Below are 22,970 nucleotides of genomic sequence, written 5' to 3'. Positions count from 1 at the left end.
CCAAAATTACTAACAGATAGACTCAGAGTAAAGTCTTCAGTCACCTGCTCAAGACAGTGAGTCCAAGAGAGTGACCAAGAATTCTCTAACTGCCTTCCCAACATGCAACTATTTCTTAAAATGACCACATTCGTTTTTCCCTGGCTGTGCCACATAGGGGACTGGGAAAAAATCCTTTCTCTGGTCTTGATCTCCATTTTTAATTATGCTAGATAACAAATTAATAACAAATTATTACTAACAATATATTTTTCCTTAATTCCCTTGATATTCTTGACCCTTTGTTCTTACAAATGAATTTTGCTATTATTTTCCTAGTTCTATGAAATAATTTTTATGGTAATTTGAATAATATGGCACTGGATAGGTAGATAAATTTAGATAGAATTGTCATTTTTATTATTATATTGGTTTCAATTGTTTAGATCACACTTTATTTGTGTGGAAAATGTTTTGTAACTGTGTTCAGATAGTTGCTGGATTTATGTTGGCAGGTATACCTCTGGGTAATTTATACTGTCTATAATCCTTCCTTTGTTGTAGGACTTTATTGGTAATATAAAGAAATGCTAATAACTTAATTTATAACCTGAAATTCTGCTAAAGTTATTCATTATTTTGATTTGATTTTGGTTGATTCTCAAGGATCCTGTAAGTATATCATTATATCATGTTTAAAGAATGATAACTTTATTTCCACATTTTCTATTCTAATTCCTTCAATTTCTTCTTATTGCTATAGCTAGCATTTCTAGTGCAAAAGTACTGCTGATAATGGGCTTCTTTGACTTCCTCGTCTTATTCTTAATGTCTATTACATATAATATTTGCTGAAGGTTTTAGGCAAATGTTATTTATCATTTTAAGGAAGGTTCCATTTATTCCAATGTTTTCTAGTTTGTTTGTTTTTTAATATGAATAGGTGTTGGGTTTTGTTGAAAGGTTTTTCTGCAGTTATTGAAATAATCATAGAACTTTTCCTAATTTTGTTATTGATATTGTCAATTATATTGATAATTTTCCTAACATTTAACTATTCCTGGTATAAAAAAAGCATTTCTGGTATAAAACTCAGGGGGTCCAGATGTGTGAACCTTGTGCTATATTGTTGTAATCTCCTTGCTACGATTTTCTTTAAAATTTCTTCTTCACTATTCATCAGGGAGATTGGTCTATAATTTTTCTTCTCTGTTTGTGCTCTTTCTGGTTTAGGCATCAACAATATTTGTGTCATAAAAGGAATTTAGCAGAATTTCTTCTTCATTTATTTTTCCAAATAGTTTACATAGAATTGTTCTTTAAATGGGTGGTAGAATTCACTTGGGAATGCACATGGCACTGGAAATTTTTCTTGGGGAATTCCTCAATGGCTTTTTCAATTTCTTTTTCTGAGATAGAATTAAGTATTCTGTTTCCTCTTTTTAAAATCTGGGCAAATTATATTTTAAATAATAACCATCTCTCTTAGTTTATGAAAAAAATTAATGTTGAATTGTTTCATTTATTAGCAATATTTCATTCTGAGAAATGGACCATTCATTCCAGGGTTCTGTAGCATTAAAAAAAATTTTACCCCTTACCTTCCATCTTAGAATCAATACTGTGTTCTTTCTTCACTTTTTCCCAAATAGTTTGTATGGTATTGGGATTATTTAGTCCTAAATGTTGGTGGAATTCACTTGTGAATCCATCTGTATGAGGAGATGTTTTTTTCCTAAGTGAGCTCACTAATGGCTTGTTTAATTTCTTTTTCAGAGATGGGGTTATTTAAGTATTCTATTTCCTCTTTTGTCAATAAAGTAATTTATACTTTATACCTTTACCATCTGTCTTAGTATCTCAGTCCTCAGAGAGCAAAATGTGGCATGTTCTCAAGGAGAAGGGAGTACCAGATCATCCTGTCTCTAGGGGAAGCTATACTCTGACCAAGAGGCTACAGTTAGAACCAAATATGGAACAATGATTACTTTTAGATTGGAAAAGGGGAATGTCAAGGTTGTATATTGTCATCTTCTTTATTTAATTGACATGCAGAGGACACTGTGCAAAATGTCAGGCTAGATGAATCAAAAGCCAGAATTAAGACTTTTGGGAGAAAGATCAACATTCTCAGATATGCAGATGATACCACTCTATGGGCAGAAAGTGAAGATAAATTAAGAAGCAATTTCTTGGGGGGGGGGGGCAGCAAGAGAGAAGAGTACAAAAGTTGGCTTGAAGTTTAACATTTAAAAGAAAAAACAACTCAGGTCTTGGTAATACTTCCCATCACTTCTTGGTGAATAGAGGGAGAAGAAATGGAAGCAGAGTCAGATGTTATATTCTTGGGCTCAAAGATCACTGCCAATGGTGCCTATAGCTAGAGATTAAATGATATCTGCTCCTAGAAAGGAAAGATATGGCAAAAATATGTAGTATTCTGAAAAGCAGAGCCATCACCTGGCTGATAAAGACCTGCAGAGCAAAAGTTATGGTTTTTCTAGTAGCATTGTATAACAGATATTTTGATTACAAGGAAAACTGAGTGCCCCAGAATCAACAACTTTGGCAAAATGTGGGGCTTGAGAATGTTGTGTGGTAGATGCACATGTTGTGGGGTATAATGGCGAACCCCTGGATTTGGGAAGGATACCTTTTGCAAGAATGCAAGACCCCAAATCTTAGCTTAAAAGTAAAAAGAGAAATTTATTAATTTGGAAAGTAATGTTGAGAATGGCCAGGAGGATAGGAAGGTGGAACAGCAAGATGGGGAGCTCCTCCTTGGGAGGACAGCATGGATGGACAAACTGACCCCCCAGACAACATCAATTCTGGGGATTTTATATTATTTACAACAGTGGGTATGTGACTGTGCAATGGTGAAGAAGTGACTCTAGTGTGGTAAACACTCAGGCATTTGGTGGGGGGGTTGGTCATCTGACCAGGTCTGCCTGAAGACTCATATTTTAGATGACAGATGGATGTCTGAGATACAATTTGATGATATCAAGGAGGTGTATCTCTCTGTCCATCAAAAGGATGATCCAAGGAGGATAATCCTCTCAGGGTCTTATAGGAGATATCACATGTTTTGGGTTAGGAGTCACAAGAATGTAAGGGAGCAAAGGAATTTCCTTGATTATAGATTGCCTGAAAGACTTCTATAGTTTTGGGGGTACAATACCCATGCCATCTCTTCCCTCTCTAAATATCTAAGGTAACAGAGGCAAAGTTCTCAGTCTTCTGTAGCTTCTTCAGAGCTGGGAATGGTTGAAGAGCTGTCCCTTCCTGTCCTCAGGAGAGTAGGAGAAGTACTGGCTATAAGCATTGGCCAGGGATTCAGGCTGGGAAGTGTAAGATTAGGGAAACTGTAAGATGTCAGGGGTCCGTGCCAATGAAGTCTCCCTAATCCCAGGTCTTTGGAGACACACACACACAAGCAGGATGAGTGGAAGGGAGGGGCAGGAACTTGAGGAGTATTCCTTCACCTCCCCCTCCCACTAAACAGTTTGAAGTCAGTTAACAGTTTTCTAATGGTGGACAATCTGGCTTGATAACTTCTGGGCCTAGAAGGTAAGTGAGGAAAAGCTAAACTCCTTATGATGATATTTTTCTCTGAATTATTTCCCCATAGCATATAATAGGTGAAGCTTGAAGTCTTAGAAGCTGACTCAGAGGTTAGGATCAATTTCAGAGCCACAAGTAGGAGGAACTTGGCTTATGGAGGTTGTGAGTATATCCCCAAAATATCTATATCCAGACACTGATCCTAGATGATAAGGGTTTAATGATATCAGGAAATGGGAAGGGGAAATATGGCTTAGGATTGATAGGCAAGGAAAAAACTACCTAAACAGTTATATCAAAAGCAGCCCCTCCCCCAAAGGGGGTAATGTATCTTGAATGGCTGATCTGCTCTCTAACCCTATAAATATTCTTCTTCTAAACCTAGATAGCTAAACTGAGGTAGACTGTGGTATTATTTGAACATCTACCAAAGTAAAACAGCTTTGGCTGTTAGAGACTGAATGGCTCAGCTCAGAGCCACACAGCTTGCAGAGACTGCACCCAGATCAGGATCAGGACCCAGGACCCAAGACCCAAGACCCTACAAGCCAGGTGTTCCACTTTTGTATACCAGGACTCCAACTGCCTCTAACTTCCCCCTCTCTTAGAGTTCTGGGGGGCACTATGCAATTCTGTGCTGCAGCTTGAACCCCTCTCAGTAATATGGATCCCACAGTAACTCCGGTTTTCTAGTACCTAGAATTTCCACTGGAAGTTCTGCAGACATGATGCATTTCTGCACACATCACCCTCATTTGCACTACATCCAAACTAACCTTCCTATTCTTAACTGTGTAAATGGAATTAACTCTAGCCCATTCAAAGTCAAAAATCTACTCATCCTAGGCATAGAAATTACCTCACCCTCACCTTCCTTAGTGAGGAGGGGAGACGAGTTACCCACATGTGACAATAAGTAACAAATCAAGAATAAGGGACTACCCTTTGGGCAGTCCAAATCAATGTAGAGACTGCCATTTGTCCATTTGAATTAGAGGTGGACCCACGGGAAGTGACAAAAGACACTATCTCTTTAAGTATGTTAGTTACTTCCTGTTGAGGCAGTTCCCGCCTTGAACTTGGTGTGTCACGTGGGTAAGTTAGGCTGAGTTCCTTGGCCTACCTAGGCCGCTTCCAAACTCTGCCTATCTGGTTGCTGGGCCTTGTGGCTTGCAGCTTCATTTATTTAGCCTTTTAACCTTCTCTCTTATCCAGGCCTGACCAGGCCTGGACTAGCCTCTCCCTTTCTCTTTATTCCTATACTTTTACCTTCCTGATTGTAAATAAACTTGCCTCAACCCGATGCTGACTTGGATCTGATTTAATTACGGAATCAATCTGAACTGTTGATTCCTGGCGGCCACGTTTTAAATATATATCTATAAAATACCTAAATTTTCCCTCCTACATAACTTAACACTATGCTCTCTATTTCTAATAACATAAAGCTATTCCTATGCTGTATTCTAACTATCTATCACTATCTAAGGAGGGAAAAGAAGGTAAACAAAGGGGAAAAGGGGTATGGATATAAATACAAACATGACAATATATGAAACAAAGTAACACAAGTGCAAAACATAACTCTGCAACGCATACAGGTTGCAATAACTATATCTAAGTGTAAGAGGGAGATTTTTGGAATTTATAGATATAAAATTAAAATGTGGCCCCCAGGAATCAACAATTCAGATTGATTCCATAATTAAAATAGACCCAAGTCAGGATTGGGTTAAAGGAAGTTTATTTACAATTAGGAAGGTAAAAGGTAGGGAAATAGAGAGAGGGAGAGGCTAGTCCAGGCCTGCAGAGGCCTGGACAGAGAGAGAAGGTTAAAAGGTTAAATAAAAGGGGCTACAAGCCACAAGGCCTAGCAATCAGATAGGCTAGAGCCTACTTAAGGTAGAGTCTTGGAAAAATGCCAAGGTAGGCCAAGGAAGTCAGCCTAACTTATCCACATGACCATTCAGAGTAGAAGCTGCCTGAGGTCTCCTCCTAGATCCTTCATCACCAAATTCAAAGCGGGAACCCCCTTAGCAGGAAGTAACCAACATACTTGAAGAGAAAGTGTCTTTCGTCACTTCCTATGGGTCCACCCCTAATTCAAGTGGACAAATGGCAGCCTCTACACTGATTTGGACTTCCCAAAGGGCAGTCCCTTGTTCTTGATTTGTTACTTATTGTCACATGTGAGTAACTCATCTCCCCTCCCCACTAAGGGAGGTGGGGATGACATCATCTCTATGCTTAGGGTAAGTAGAGTTTTGACTATGAATGGGCTAGAGTTAATTCCATTTACACAATCCCCCATGATGATCAATTTGGGTGCCTAGTCACCCCAAGTGATCATTTTACATAATCATCCTATAACCACAAAGGTCTTCTAACTACAATAGTTAGAAATAAGAGGGGAATGGAAGAGAGAGAAAGCAAAACCAATGTTTCCTAAGCTCATTGACAAGAAACCAATTGGGGGAAGTTCCCAATTGGTATAACATGTACAATTAAAGTAGCTGTTCAAAACCCATCAGTCCAATCAGTTGTACCCCACAGTTCATTCTGGATCACTCAATGCAACAAACCCCATCATTTCAATCAATTGCAACTCAAAGTTCATTCTGGATCTCTTGATTAAATGTAGGTTCTTCAGGCATCTCTCTGCAAACAGTTCATTCTCTGGATTGAAGGAATCAGCAAGTTTCTTTCCCTGAGAAATTTTCTCAAACAAAATCAAAGAAATTAGATCTTGGATATAATAAAAATACAATTAAATCTTGGATTTTATAAAAATACAATCCCCCCTGATGTGGGTATTTAAAAGAAATACCCAGATCAGCTCAAGATATATGGTTGAGTCATGGGGTTGTATGAGTAAATTCAAAAGAAAAGAAAAAAAACAAAAGTATACAAAAAGTCAAATAGAAGAAAATTGAAACTTTGGAAAAAGAAAATATTAAAATCAGAATCAAAATATCATAAGCTATGTATATAAAATTTTTGAAGAAACAAAATAAATTTATAACAGGCCCTTGTATTAGGGTCCAATTAATATAATTTCCATCCTACTAGTCTGTAGGACACAATGCAGTAATACTGCACTTACCCATTTGCAGCTAAGACTACAGGAAGTTGCCATTCTATAAGAGAGAAAAAAAGGACCAGATTTATATGCAAGGGAAGTTCCCTTTATTCTCAGGAATATATGGGTGAGCCAGATGATAGCCAACCTGCAGTACCTGACTGGCAGTGTAGTTCGAAGAGTCCTACGTCTTAACATATGTTAAGCATCGCAACTTCGATTCTTACACTGAGTTCAAGTCCTTAGTGTTGGCGTGGGAGTACCTCAGTCCCACCTGTATTTGTATGATCTCTTTGACTTTGTACTCCTTGGCACTGTGCAGATGTTCTCATCAATCTCATTGGATTGGTCAGTCGGTCTCCATAACCTTGTGCTTTCTTAGCACTATTAACGGCTCTTTGTGTTCCCTTCTCCTGGAATCAGACAGAAGCATTAATCACAGTCCCATAACATTTAACAATATATGGCAAGTTCCCAAAGTCTAAACCTCGTGAGTAAGCAATAATATTACAGCAAATATATATATATATACATATATGTGTATATGTATATATATATATAAATTATAGCATCGCAAAAAATAATGAAAAAAATTAAGTGATTATATGTACTTAAGTACAAGAAATGAGAAAAAAGACAAAAAATATCAATTATTCTATTAAAAGATATTAGGAAAATCAATAAGAAAATTAAAATAAAATCAGGGAAAGAATCAAGAACAACCAATGATTCCAAAATTAGCATCCATTAGTCTATGAACTGTTATCTCCAATGCAGGTAACAGGAAACAGTCAATCAGGTTCAATAGAAGATGCCCTCTTTACATGTGAGCAATGAATCCAAGAGTCCTTTTCTCCAATCTTTATAGCTGTTGGGGTAGTTAATAAAATTTCAAATGGGCCATCCCATGAAGGCTGGGTTGCCCCAGTGCGCTGGAAGTTCTTTATATACACCTTGTCTCCTGGGTTCAGGTCATGAAGTGAAAAGTCTATTGGTCTTGCTTGTACTGCAGTTCCAGATTCATGGAGTTCACGCAGTTTGTGTTGCAATTCCTGTATATAGGAAGCAATAGAAGTATCTCCTCCTAATAGTGATGTATATGCAGGAGAAAAAGGCTTAGCCTGTATAGGAGGATGTCCAAAAAGCATCTCATATGGTGAGATGTGTAGATCTTCCCTAGGCCTGCTTCTAAGATAAAATAGAGCTAGAGGGAAATTTTCAGGCCATTTTAGATGTGTCTCAGTACATAATTTGCCAGTCATAGTTTTAAGTTCTCTGTTCATCCGTTCAACTTGGCCTGAACTCTGGGGGTGATATGGTACATGGAATTTTGGAGTTATCCCCAAACAGGAATATATTTCAGATAAAACTGAATCAGTAAAGTGACATATTCCAAATGCATATCAAGAATCCCTATAAATTGTTGCCCTTCTTTCTTTGGCAATTATACATGCATGTTTTAGGGCTATAAGTTCTGTGGCTTGAGCACTTAGATTTGAGGGCAGTGAAGCTGACCATACAATGTCAAATTTTGTGACTACAGCAGCTCCAGTGTAGCGTATGCCATCCCTCATAAATGAAGAACCATCAGTAAATAAAACTAGATCAGGATTTTCTAAAGGAGTGTCCAGGAGATTGTCTTGAGGCTTTTCAGCCATGAACACTAGTGTTTCACAATTATGTAAAGGTTCTTCTGAAACTGGTAAATCAGGAAGCAAGGTGGCAGGATTAAGAGTTGTACAATGTTTTAAAGTAATATTTTCATTATTTAGCAAGGTTATTTCATACCTTGTAATTCTCTGATCAGAAAATGCCTGTGTTCTATGTCTTAGCAGTAATGCTTCCACTTCATGTGGGCACATAATTCTTAATGGGCACCCCAATACTAGATCAACAGTTTTTGTCACTAACAGAGCTGTGGCAGCTATGCCTCTAAGACATGGTGGTGTACCTGCAGTTATTGGGTCCAGCTGGGTCAAATAATAAGCAATTGGACACTGGCAAGGTCCCAAAGTTTGGGTTAAAATGCCTGAAGCTACTCCTCTATGCTCATGTACATATAAATTAAATGGCTTGTTATAATCTGGGATGCCTAGAGCAGGAGCAGACAGGATAGCTTGTTTTAAATTTGATAGAGCTAACTTGTGCTCTGGCTCTAATTTAAGTGGTTCAGGGACTGAATCTTTTGTTAGTGCTATAAGGGGTTTAGTAATTTCCCCATAGCAAGGGATCCACTGTCTGCAAAAACCTGTTGCTCCTAAGATTGCTCTTAAGTATTTTTTAGTGGTAGGATTGCTCAATTTTGAATATTTTCAATGCGCTTAGGGGATATATAGCAGGCATCAGCTGTCAAGATGAATCCCAAATATTCTACTTTGGGGAGACACCACTGAACATTTCCTTTTGCTATCTTATGTCCTCTTTTATGTAATTCTAAAAAAAGATGTTTACTATCTTCTTGGCATGTTTTAGCATCAGGTGAAGCCAGAAGGAAGTCATCCACATATTTAATCAGTTTACTATTTTTAAATGTTATATTGTCTATATCTTGGCTCAAAATCTGTGCAAAAATAGATGAGCTCTCGCAATATCCTTGGGGGAGGCGCTGCCACGCCCATGAGAATTATTCCAGGTAAAGGCAAATATATGTCTGGAATCCTCATGGATAGGAATTGAGAAATAGGCTGAGCACAGGTCCACAACCATAAAGTAAGTGGCTGTACTGGGAATAGAAGAAATAATTGTGTTTGGGTTTGAAACCACACGGTGTCTCTTTATAACATGATTGTTTATAGCCCTTAAATCTTGAACAAATCTATATTGGGGTTTTCCATCTGGGCCTAATTTTGGCTTCTTAACAGGCAGAATAGGAGTATTATATTCTGACTTGCATGGAATTATTATTCCTTGCTCAATTAGTGAATTTATCACTGGGGTAATTCCCTCAATGGCTTCTTTTGATAAGGGGTACTTGTTATAATTATTGGGAGTCTCTTGATCTATTTGAGATGGTAAATTGATGTACAGAGAGAATAAGATGACCCTTCTCCCTTATAACAGTTGCCCAGGCAGGATCCTTCAGGACTAAGAGGTATATTCCTTCAGGACCCACCTAGGGTTAATTGATATGTTGATTTGGGCTCTTTAGCTAGGATAATGCCTTGTATTCTAACTGCGATTTCTCCCTTCCCAAAAAAAGCTTTGACACTGCTTTGGGAAGGTACTTTAAACTTTATATTAACAAGAAGGATAGGGTAAAGGACTGTGGTATAGGAGACCCTATTCTAATGGTTACTAATGAAATCTCAACTGCTGGCAGATGAAGAATCAATGTAGCTTCCCTCTGGTTCAGTCTGGCCAGGACTAAACCAGAGTAGGTAAACTGTTGGGATATTCTGACTTCTTCTTCAATAGATCTTCAGCCTTACAGTTGAGTTATTTCCACCTTTTCCACCCTCTTCTTCATCTCCTGCCCACTTCCCAGATCCCTCCTGGGCCCTGGGAAACCTAGATATCTAGATGATGTAACTCCTAATATCTAGGGGCAGTAGACACCAAGGTGGTGGTCAGGTACAGGTTGGCATGGTATCTCAAGTACAGGAAGAGTTTGCAGAGGGAGATGTTTGCACCCTCTCACTCCAAGACCAGGATCCACCGATCTCCAGCCTCAGCACAGGTCAAAGACCCAGAACCCCTTCAGGATTCTTAACTGCCCCTCCTCCTGCCTCTCGCATGACTCCCTGGGAACATTCCATCCAACTGACTTATTTGTCAATCAAAGGTGATCTTCAAGCTCCCAGAGATTCAATATACTGAGAAATGGAGGGAGCTGGCCCTCCTTTTGTCCTAATCTGAACAGGAAAAGCTGATTTAAGTAGGCCTACATCAGTAGAAGATGTGGCCTATAAAGACTCCGGGATATCATCTGGGATTTCAAAGGTGGGAGGCGCCTTTACTTCCTGCCCTTCTGAGAGAAGTACAGGGAGCAAGGTTAAAGAGTCCTCCGGCAATTCCAGTGACATAGAACCATCTGGATTACAAATTATTGTGGCTTTAAGTTTACATAATAGATCCCTTCCCAGTAAATATTTGGGGGATCCAGGCATTAAAAGAAAGGAGTGTTCGATTGACAAAGGTCCGAGACTTACCATACGAGGAGAAAGTTTTGGGACCTTTAGAGGTGTTCCTGATATCCCTACTATGTTTAGAGAGCCGATAGAATTACAGTTTACATCTGGCTTGCTTACCAGTACTGATCTTGAAGCCCCAGTGTCCAGCAAACAATCGTAATATGAATTACCTACTTTTAGGGTTACATGAGGTTCCTTACTATTTGGGGGGGAATGTATGGGGATAATAGGCATTAGAACATCAGGGCCTGGAAAGTCAAAGCCTTCCCCCCCCCCACATCTTCATAAAGATGCTTGGGCTCCATGCCCCCCCCCGAGGGGCATTAGCACCCTGATTAGTTCAGGGGTGAGCTCCACTTAAGATATACTGTTGTGGGGTCATTTGGTATGAGTTATCATTATCCTGAGATTTATTTCTAGCATTTCTATCATGCCTAAAATTGCTATTCCTGGAATCATCATTATTATTATTGTTATTACTATTCCTGTTGTTATTCCTATAGTTATCTGTTGGCTGGGTATTATTTCTGAAAAACCTTAAGAAACTCCTACAAGTCATCATTGTATGGCCCTTATTTGCACAGAAAGAACAGATAGTGTGCTGATTGTTAGATTCTTGGAGAGGGGCTATAGTCTCTCCTTTATTTTTTAGTTTTTCTTTTAGTATTTTGATTTCTGCTTTTAAAGTATCCATTGAGTCAGTATCTTTCTCATGTTCTTGTGCTTGGCCCCTAAAAACATAGGATGCTACTTTCCTCAGTTCCCCAAGGTCCATAGTTTCCCAGGTTGGGCAGTTTTAAAGTAGTCTTTGACTATTTTGCAGGAATTTTTTACAAATTGTCTATGTACATGTTTAATATCCCATTCCATGGCTAAATCAAGGACCAAATATATTTCTGCAACCTCAATCAGCCTGTCCATAAAATGGGAGGGAGTTTCATCGGTATGCTGGTTAGTTTCCTAGAATTTTGACAAGGTGTTTTATGTATCAGCACAGGTTTTTACAGCTATCAATAATGCCTCCCTGCCATCATGCAATTTCTTAATATCTGCTGCAGAATTGTAATTCCATTTTGGATCCTTGAGGGGCCAGTTAGGTACATCTTTACCTTTTTTATGGTTGACCTGAGTAATGATTCTCTCTTTCTCACCAACTGTCAGAAGTTCATCTAAAACATTTTCAACATCCTGCCAGCTAGTGTCATAAGTTTGGAATATATTGCCTAATTTTCTTAAAACTATAAATGGTTCTTTCTCAAAAGTGGGCATATTTTTTTAAATCCAGCTAAGTCATCAGGGCTGATGGGAATAAAGTGTCTTACAGACACCAAGTCTCCTTCAGTATTAAAAGTGGGTACTTCTCATAAAGGAAATAGCACTGCATTATCTTGAGTTCCTGTCTCTGTCTGAGTAGTGGCAGAGAGGTTGGGGGCTGAAGCAGCAGCAGCAGCTAGGACTCTCCCTAAAAATTTTACTCTCCCTAAAAATCTACTAATATGCTAAGTCTAGTGCCTTCTGCACTAGAGGAATAGGGCTTCTTTTAAACCTTATTCAGGTGTGTCCCTGGCCTGGCTAGGAGAACCAAGCAGTCTGCTAGGCCTAGTAAGGCAACTAAAAGTGGGAGTCCTTCCCAGGTGAAGCTAAGGCCAGCTAATTGGGTTATTTGTTCCCTAAGGCAAGGGAACAGCCTCCTAGCTGTATTTTTTAGGGCCCCGATTTGATGTCACCAGTCTGGCAGCTTTATATCTCGTAGATCCAAAGCATGCTGTGAGAAGGCTGACTTAGGGGATAGTTATAAGATAAAGAAGAATTCAAGAAAATTCAGGAAGATTGAGGAAGTTTGAGACCGAATCGTGGTTGGCCAAAAATGTAAGAGGGAGATTTTAGGTATTTATAGATATATAATTAAAGTGTGGCCACCAAAGAATCAACAATTCAGATTGATTCCGTAATTAAAATAGACCCAAGTCAGGATCGGATTTAAGGTAGTTTATTTACAATTAGGAAGGTAAAAGGTAGGGAAATAGAGAGAGGGAGAGGCTAGTCCAGGCCTGCAGAGGCCTGGACAGAGAGAGGAGGTTAAAAGGCTAAATAAATGAGGCTACAAGCCACAAGGCCTAGCAATCAGATAGGCTAGAGCCTACTTAAAGGTAGAGTTTGGAAACGCCAAGCTAGGCCCAAGGAAGTCAGCCTAACTTACCCACGTGACAATTCAGAGTGGAAGCGGCTTGTGGTCTCACCCAACTACTTGCAGCACCAAGTTCAAAGTGGGAACTCCCCCAACAGGAAGTAACCAACATACTTAAAGAGATAGTGTCTTTCATCACTTCCCGTGGGTCCACCTCTAATTCAAGTGGACAAATGGCAGCCTCAACACTGATTTGGACTTCCCAAAGGGCAGTCCCTTGTTCTTGATTTGTTACTTATTGTCACGTGTGGGTAACTCATCCCCCTCCCCACTAAGGGAGGTGGGGATGACATCATCTTGGGTAGTTAGAGTTTTGACTACGAATGGGCTAGAGCTAATTCTATTTACACATAAGGAATGCAATAAAAATATATTTGAAACACAATCAAATGCAAATTTGCAAAAGGTTAAACTGTATCACAACTTGCTATCTGACTTATAACATAACAAAGCATTAAACATAGTCAAACTCTTCAAGCAAAGTGCTTGTAGGAAAACTATAAAACTGTGACTAGACATAAACATGAACCTCCAGTCCTAATTTTTTGTGTTAGTACCTTACTCAAGCTATATTAATGGTGTTGATACTTCTAAGTTCTAAATTATTAGTATATTAAGGTTATCTTGTTAGTCATAACTATGTTCATGGCTATATATAATTACTTATTCTATTATATTATACTATATATAATCACTTATAGTGACTTTCCCTCACTAACTCTGTATTCCAAAAGTCCCTAAAGCTACCTTTCCCTGAGTTTGTTAGTAACTCTAAACTATATATGTGTTAGTAATTATAATATAGGTATACACAATGCAACTTTGTACAAACAAAAGTTCCACTGATGTCTATCAAATCAAAAAACAAACAATGGATCTTTTGATATGCTAGAGATCATAGGATACTCTTCCATTATATACAGATATTCACATGCAATATGTACATATGATACATATATACATATTATAGAGACTCTCATTTATTTACATGAAGTCTAACTCAAGAATTGAAAAATCAGTTTTGTGTTGTGTCCAATGAACTAATTTATGTGCTGGTGTACGCACATACTTACCTCACTGCGTGGATCTTCGGCCCACACCAGAGAAACACAATTCTCCTTGTGTAGCAATATGTAGTGTGGCATGCAACCTATCATGTGTTGTCTCATTTGTGTATTGTGTAGTTATGTACTCATTATTATAACCTTACATTACTCCTTCTTCCAGTCCTCTTCCTGCATAGTACTTAATAATAAAGATTTTAGTTCACTTGTGATTGTCCATTCCTTCATGCCACCCATGTTGTTGATCACTGCAGATTTTAACTTTTGTGTACTTCGTTTTTTCATCTGTACCGCATTCATACTTGCCTGTTGTCTATCATCTTGCCTGGTGGTTGTCTTGTCACCTTCTTAATCTGGAACAGTATTAGTTTTTGAATTGCGTTAACTATTTTTGTGTTAACTTTTTGTGTTTTTTTATTTCAAGTAGTTCAATCTTCCTCATCAGTACATTCTGTATGATGTGGATCTGTTCGTGTACTTATTTAGTGTTTCATGGTGTTCTTCATTTACAGTGTGTTTTTTAGAGGCTTCACATGTTTGATGTGGAACCAGGGATCTCTGTTCTTAACTTTGACACATGTAGGCTAGTGAATAGGACTTGATAAGGCCTGACCCATTTAGGATCCAGAACGAATTTCCTTGCAAAGTTCCTTATGTAGACCATATCTCCCAGTTTAAGCTGATGTAAACTAAAGTCTAATGGAATGCTCTGAGTTAGAAGTCCAAGCTTGTGCAATTCATCCAATCTTTTCTTCAAAGCTTTTATGTATTTATACAGCTGACATTCAACTTCAAGGTGTGATAAGTGAGCTGATTTCTGGGATGCCCATACAAAAGTTCAGATGGTGACAAGTGAGTGTCACCACAGGGTTGACTTCTCTAATAAAAAAGAACAATGTGGAGTGCTTGTACCCATTTCAGATGGCTTTCTGAACACACTTTTCCAATCAAAGTCTTAACTTTCTCATTGTAATTCTCAATTTGTCTCAATGACTGAGGGTGATTATGGGACATTAGAGCCACGTTCTTTATCTCCTCTATTTCTTTTGCCTTTTGAGCCTCTTTCAGTTGTCTTTTTAATTCAATAATTTCTTTGTCCTTTTTTGAGGCTTTTGATTGTTTAGGCTCAGTATCCCTGGACTCATGAACATAGGCAGCTGTCTTCCTAAGTTCCTCAATGGGCATGGTTACCCATTGTAGGAAATGCAACTTAAAATAAGATTGAATGGGAGTTGCACTACCCTTCACAAACTGACACCTAACATGTTGAATATTGTCTTCTGTGGTCATGTCCCTAAAGCCTAAGATGGTCTCTCTTACCTCCAAGAGCCTGTCTAAATATAGGCTTGGGTGTTCTTCTTCCCCTTGCCTAAGCTTCTCAAAAGATCCTCATGCATTGGAGCAATGTACATGCAAAGTCATTGCTTCCTCCAAATCCTCTCTACAGCGTTTCAGATATGCCATGTTAGCATGGGATGATAATTCAAGGTCTTGATGTTGATCAGGCCAAGAGGCTAGGTTAGGATTCCTCCTAGTCTCAGCAATAAACTCACTAGGGTTGTAAAGTTCTGATAACAGCAACTCAACATCCTCAAAGGTTGGATTGTATAACCTGACAGCCCTTTTATATTCTTTTATTGACTTATGTGTGTTTGTGTAGAATTAGGAAACATTCTCTTTAAAATCTCTAGATAACCCCCAGGGAATGGTTTATAGCCCTTTACGTGCACAATTCATGAATCTGTCTGAACCACACTCCTTTCCATGATGGGTAAAATGGTGACAGCAGCTGCCTCGGCCCCTACAGCTTGTAGTTCAGTGTTGGTAGTGTTATTGGCCTTTTGTTTATTTTCCTCCTTCTTTGGCAAAACTGTTTCCTCTATAACCTTTAGCTGCATGATGGTTCATGCATCTAGCTCCTTGCCTTCCCTAATCTGTTTGTTTCTCTCAATTAGAGCTTTCATTTGTTCAATTAGTGTTTCCAAAGCCAGGTGTGTCACTTCTGCTTTTCCAAATGTAAAGTTCAAAATCTTCCCCAATATCATAAAGGCCCCATAAAATGACACTGTCATGGCCATTCCTGATGGTACATAGGCTAGAGTTTCACGCAGAGGTATCATCAGCCATTGACATGAATCATAGACCCTGATAATTTCCACGAAGAACTGAGGGATTACTACAAGCCATAGAGTTGAACATGCTCTCCAAAGACCATACAACAGTACTGCAGAGCACCCCAGAGTAACAATCACCCTATTAATAAGGTTGGCCATGATGAAGCTTTTTACTCTCAGGTTCAAAAAAAGAAATCTTAGGCTGGCTGGCAAAACTGTAGGATTAGGAAAACTGTAAGATGACAGAGATCAGTGACACTGAAGTCTCTATAATAACAGGTCTTCAGAGAAACATAGGCAGGCTTGACTGGAAGGGAAGGGAAGGAGTTTTAGGAGTATATCTTTACCTCCCCCCTCCCTCTAAGCAGTTGGAAGTCAGTTAACAGCTTGGTAATGGTTAATAATCTAGCTTGACAACTTCTGAACCAAGATGGTAAGTGGGGAAAGGCTAAACTCCTTATGATGATATCTTTCTCTGAATTATTTCCCCACAGGATAGAGTAGGTGAAGCTTGATGTCTTAAAAGCTCACTGCCTCAAAGGTTAGGATCAACTTCAGGGCCACTAGTAAGAGGAACTTGACTAATGGAGGATGTGAGTATTTCCCCAAATTATCTGTATCCAGACACTGCTCCTAAATGAGAATGTAATTTAAAAATTGAGTGATCCTACCACTAAAAAACACTTGAGAGCAATCTTGGGAGCAGCAGGTTTTTGTAGACAATGGATTCCTTGCTATGGGAAAATTACTAAACTCCTTATAGCACTAACAAAAGATTCAGTTCCTGAACCTCTGAAAAGAGCCAGAACACCAGTTAGCTCTGCCGAATCTAAAACAAGCTATCTTGTCTGCCGCTGCTCTAGGCATCCCAGATCATAACAAACCATTTACTTTATATGTACATGAGTGTAGAGGGGTAGCTTCAGGTGTTTTAATTCAAACATTGGGACTTTATCAGCATTCAATCGCTTATAATTCAGCCCAGCTGGACCCAATAGCTGCAGGAGCATCACCATATCTTAGAGGCATAGCTGGCACAACTTTGTTAGTAATAAAAACTGTTGATCTAGTATTGGGATGCCCATTAACAATTTTATGCCCACATGAAGTAAAAGCATTACTGCTAAGACATAGAACACAGGCATTTTCTGATCAAAGAATTACAAGGTATGAAATAACCTTGCTAAATAATGAAAATATTACTTTAAAACATTGTACAACTCTTAATCCTGCCATCTTGCTTCCTGATTTACCAGTCTCAGAAGAACCATTACATAATTGTGAAACACTAGTGTCCATGGCTGAAAAGCCTCGAGACTATCTCCTGGACATTTCTTTAGAGAATCCTGATCTAGTTTTATTTACTGATGGTTCTTCTTTTATGAGGTATGGCATATGCTACACTGGAGCTGCTGTAGTCACAAAATTTGACATTGTATGGTCAGCTTCACTGCCCTCAAATCTAAGTGTTCAAGGTGCAGAACTCATAGCCCTAAAACAAGCCTGTATAATTGCCAAAGATAAAAAGGCAACAATTTATACAGATTCTAGATATGCATTTGGAATTTGTCATTCAGTGGGTATATAATGGATTCAGAGGGGATTTTTAACCTCAGCTGGAAAATCTATAGCTAATGCCAAAATTATTAATTAAGTTCTTTCTGCTCTCCAGTTACCCAAAGCCCTAGTTGTAGTTCATTGCTCTGCCCATACAGGTGGCACTGACCCTGTCTCTAGGGGAAATGACCAGTCAGATACTGCTGCAAAGCTAGATGCTATAGAAGGGCCTGGATTAATTTTAACATTAGCAACCACTAATGACTTAAATTTACCACTTTCCTATAATGAGAAGGAAGTAGAAAAATGGAAGCAGAACTTTAGATAAATGGAGTATGGGAGTCCTCTGAAGGAAAACCCCTGCTCCCTAGAAACTTTTATCACCAAATTTGCCAATCTATTCATAAAAATGGTCATTTTGGTACCCAGGGCATCATGGACTCTGTTAAAATGGTATGGATAGCTCCTGGCATGACCACTATAGCCTCTAAAGTGTGTGTAGCTTGCCCTACCTGCCAAGCATGTAACCAAAATGCCTTTCGTGGCATGGCTTTTGGTGGGCATCCTCTGGCTTACACACCTTTTGAGCACCTGCAAATTGATTTCATAACAATGCCAAAGGCTGAACAATATAAATTCTGTCTAGTCATAGTGGATCAACTGACCAGGTGGCCAGAATCATTTCCTACTGCACGAACCACAGTGGCTATTGTCGCCAAAGTGCTTTCAAAAGAAATCATTCATCTTTTCGGCCTGCCTGCATATATTGATTCGGACAGGGAAAGTCACTTTAATGATTCAGTTTCATCTGAAATATATTCCTCTTTGGGGATAATTCCCAAATTCCATGTATCATATCACCCCCAGAGCTCAGGCCAAGTTGAAAGGATTAACAGAGAACTTAAATCTATGATTCGCAAGTCATTGGGCCTATCTTGACCATTTTAGATCTTAGCTTGGGCACCAACTCCATTTGCCCAGTGGCTCCTTTAACTCTCACAGACCCCATTAAAGTGCAATTTTCCAGCACAGATGTTAGTACAAATCTAGTTGCCCCAGTATTGATTAAAGCTGAATAGATTTGTTCTCCAATCTTCACCATTATCAAGGGCTCCTTGTCTTTATCAGATTGATTAACAGGTATCAAAGTTGTTTCTATATCAATGCAACCTAAATCCCATTGATTTTGCTCTTGGACTTCTGCTTATACTGGCTCAGGACTCTGTGATCATAATGGTGGTATGTCCCCTTGAAATTTGGCTGTTTGGATTCCCTGTGCCTCGGTCTGTATTTCTGTATTGCATCTTGGTGCAGAAAAATTGTTTATGGGCCTATAAGTGTCATTTTGTATCTCTTTTGTCTCAGACCATAAGTAAGGTAGAGTGTCCTGCTCTTTACTGAACATATGTTGCCTGGTTTGTGCAAAGCTAGATTCAGGAGAGGTAATTCTTTGCATTAAAGGAAATTCTTCTTCAGAATTATAAATATGTTGTTGATTCATGATTACATCCCAATCCTGTGAGTCTCTGCCTCTGTCTTGTTTCTGACCCATAGACTCTATGTCAGTAGCAGGAAACTTAACATCAGGTATACTCTGCATAGGAAACAAAGTCAGTGTTGCAGATTTCTTCTCTGTTCCTATTTGTGTTATTACATTTCTCTCTTCGGTACTGACCTTTCTTGAATTGAATTCCTTTAAATGCATTGATTCAGAATTTACTCCAAAGATATCTCTCTTTGGAGTTCCACAGGCTTGAAAGTATGCTATGTCTTGATTTAAATCTCCCTGCAAAGCTAATCTTGGTAAAAATTCTTTAGTAGTAGGATCCAGCTGCAGGATCTCCTTGCTAGTGAAACAGCTTGACTTTTCACTTTCGCTTTCCGCTTTTCCAGCTAGTGAAAAGGTTATGCCTGTGTCTGAGAATTTTGCACTTTCCTTCTCAATGGTCTGCAGGAGTTTATCTCCCTTATTGACAATGACTGTCTTTATGAGATCCTTATCAGAATATACAGTTAAATGCAGTGCATTTGTTGTTTTGTCTTGCAGTACTATAGACTGATTCAAATGAACCAGTCTTAATAGGTAATGTTTCAGATTGTAGCTTGTGTGGCACAGATGTATTCAATTATTGTAAAGGTTGAATATTAGTATTTGATGTTTGCAATGATGTTTCTTCTCCAATACCATCAGAAATGATTAACGCTACTTCCATTAAGCTTAAATCAAGATTTTGTATAGGTGTAAATTCTTGTGTATTATCACTTCCTAAATTACTGCTTTTCTTTCCATAGATCCTCTCTCTTATTTCTATAATATCATTTTCCATCTGTAATTCTTCTTCAGTCTTTTCTTTGCAACTATGTTTTGTATCAACAAGGCCATAATTTATTACTTCTCCTCCCAGTTCCTCTTTTTCACTTTTCTCTGTCTTATCACTGCCATTGCCCTTGTCCTTTACTTCAAGAATTAATGCTCCTTCCTTGGTTCATAAGCTAGTACATGGTCTTTCTCCTTGGCTCACATATTCTTCCATCTTGGATAGACTAGGGAAATTATTGGAACTAGAGCAGTTATGATCACAGCATCTTGTCTTTACACTATTGCTATATCTAGCATTACTGTCCTTGTTTTTGTTAGTGTTATTGTATCTTGAATTGTAAAAGGTATTTCTCCTATTGCTATTATTATAATTGTTCCTGTTATTAAAATTAATTTGTGATTCATAATGACAATCCTTAACAATATGGCCAAGTTTGTGGCAAAGAAAGCAGGGTTTAATAGCGTTGTTGTTATTGCTATAGCATTGTCTTGATCTACTCTGGCTTCTCTGACTTCGTGTTTGTAAAGTCATGTTTTTAATCTCTTCAATTTCTTTTGTCTTCTTTGCCTCCTTGAGATGTTTCTTCAAGTCAGCAATTTCTTTGTCTTTCTCAGTGGTTTTTGATTGTTTGGGCTCAGTTTCTCTAGACCTATGTACATAAGAAGTTGTTTTTCTAAGGTCTTTAATAGATAGGGATTCCCACTGTGGGCAATGCAAACAGAAGTATGTTTGAATGGGGCTTGCACTGCCCTTCAAGAATTGCCCCTGTATGTGTTGGATATTGTCTTCATTCATGTCCCTAAACCCAAGTATGATCTCTCCAGCTTCTATGAGTCTATCCAGATATAAGCTTGGGTGCTCATCCTCCCCCTGCCTCAGTTTCTCAAAAGACCCTCATGCATTTGAGCAATGTGCATGGAGTCTCATTGTTTCTGCCAGATCTTCTCTACATCCTTTTAAATATGCCATATTGGCATGGGACGACAGTTCTAGGTCCTGGTGTTGCTCTCGCCAAGAGGCTAGGTTAGGGTTGTTCCTAGTCTCTGCTATAAATTTTGCCTTTTCACTGGGTGTGTACAGTTCATTTAAGTAATCCTATGTCTTCAAAGTGGGATTGTAATGATGCATAGCCTTCTTGTATTCCTTGATAGACTTGTGAGGATTTATGTAATACTGAGAGAACTTCCTTTTTAAGATTTCTAAGTCTCCCCTAGAAAATGGCTTGTACCCCTTGACATGTATAATTTCTGAGTCCAGTTGGACAACAGTCCTGACTGTAATTGGCAAAATAGTCACAGTAGCTGCTTCAGCCCCTTTAACCTCTTCTTCATTGTTTGTATCTTTGGCCTTCTTTTTTGTATCTTTTGTATCATTTAGGAATGTCCCCTCAATTAATTCTAGCTGTAAGATGGTCTTAGCATCTAGTTCCCTGCCTTTCCTTATTTGCTTATTAATTTCTACAAGTAGTTTCACCTGCTCCTTCAGTGTCTCTAGAACAGGGTTGTTAATTTCTGCCTTGCCAAAAGTATATCTCAGGAATTTTCTCAGAAGTCCATAAGCTCCAAACACTGACACTATCATTGCCATTCTGGTTGGTATATAAACTAAGGCCTGCCCAATGGGCATAGTCAGCCATTGGCATGAATCATATACCTTAAACAGCTACATAAAAATTGGGGTATTACAATCAGCCATGAGTTGCAAAAGCCTTTCCAAAGACTGTAAAGTAATAATGAACTGCTCCCAATTGTGGTAAGCATCCTATTTATGGAGTTAGCCATGATGTAACCTGCTTCTTCTGGTTCAAAAATCCTAGGCAGGCTGGCCAAACTGTTAAATTGACTCAGATTAGTTATGGTTGGTAATGGTGTCCAGCTAGAGGATGAAGTTGGCTGTCCTAACAAGGGGGAGGGTAGGAGTGTGTAGAATTCTTCCTCCTCCCCTCCCCCCTCCCCACCACCCCAGGAGCAGGTGTTCCAGAAGGCAATAACTGTTTGACTGAATTCCTTTTAGTTCAAGCAAATGGAGCCTGGTCTAGCTTGGTTAATTCAGGGTCAAGTTGATAAATTGACAGGGAATAATCCCACTGAGGTGGACAACTCTCTCTGCTTAAATTATTCCCTAAACCCTAGGATAGAATAGGTTCCAGGTTGTCTTCAAATACAGATGACTTGTTCTCAGGACAGAAACTGCACCAGTGCTTAGATGAAAGGATCTTTTCTTTGGTAAAGTATGTGGATGGTAAGTATATCCTAGTATAACTTCACACAGTCCCAGTAACTTATCAAGTAAAGGGGTTTATTATTTATAGGAAAACGGCGTGAAGGGAAATGGTTTTAGGAATGAAAGGGAGGTAAGCTATCTAAAATCTTCAATGAATTTGTTGGCTACACATTCCCCTTTGGGGAATCTGTTTTGAACAACTTAACTTCTGTCCCACTCACTAAGTAATCTTTCTCTTAATCTAATGTAACTAGGTTTAAGATGGAAAGGTAATCTTGCTTGAAGATCTGTATAGTGATTAGTTAAGATGCTGCAATTGAGATATTCTTCCAGTAGTAATCCAGTAAAGAAACACTCAGCCTTTGAAGTCAGAGATGAGCTAACCAAGAGTAATCTAACTCTTCTTCCCAGCCCTTGAACACACAAGGAGTGTGATCAAAGTGTCCCTGAAAGTAGGGTGACTTTGCCTTTTATACTCGGGTTTCTAACTGCCCCAACTGCCCCATCTCCTAGAGTTATGGGGGGCACTATGGAATTCTTTGAGGCAGCTTTGACCCCACTTAAGATCATGGGTGCTACACCCTTATCCCAAAAGTATTGGCCACTTGCTAAGTTCTAAAGAGCATCTATGTGAGGTTTAGTCTGGTCAGGCACTGTGCCCTATCAAAATGCAAATATTTTAGGAAAGTTAGTGTGTAAAGATCTGGTTATCACTTGTTGACCATCAGTTTTCTCTTTTCTCTTTAAA

The 22,970-nt window shown here is 38.8% G+C and overlaps 1 protein-coding gene across 1 annotated transcript in view; it reads right to left on the bottom strand.

Annotated features, from left to right (window-relative positions):
* Positions 1-22,970, bottom strand: part of LOC123252785 (mitogen-activated protein kinase kinase kinase kinase 2-like) — a 58,015-nt gene that overhangs the window by 19,472 nt on the left and 15,573 nt on the right. The window lies entirely within an intron of this gene.

The sequence above is a fragment of the Gracilinanus agilis genome, chromosome 6, assembly GCF_016433145.1.
Source record: "Gracilinanus agilis isolate LMUSP501 chromosome 6, AgileGrace, whole genome shotgun sequence".
In the NCBI taxonomy this organism is placed as follows: Eukaryota; Metazoa; Chordata; class Mammalia; order Didelphimorphia; family Didelphidae; genus Gracilinanus; species Gracilinanus agilis.
The sequence above is the reverse complement of the archived record's forward strand: the minus strand, read 5'-3'. Positions and strand labels throughout refer to the sequence as shown.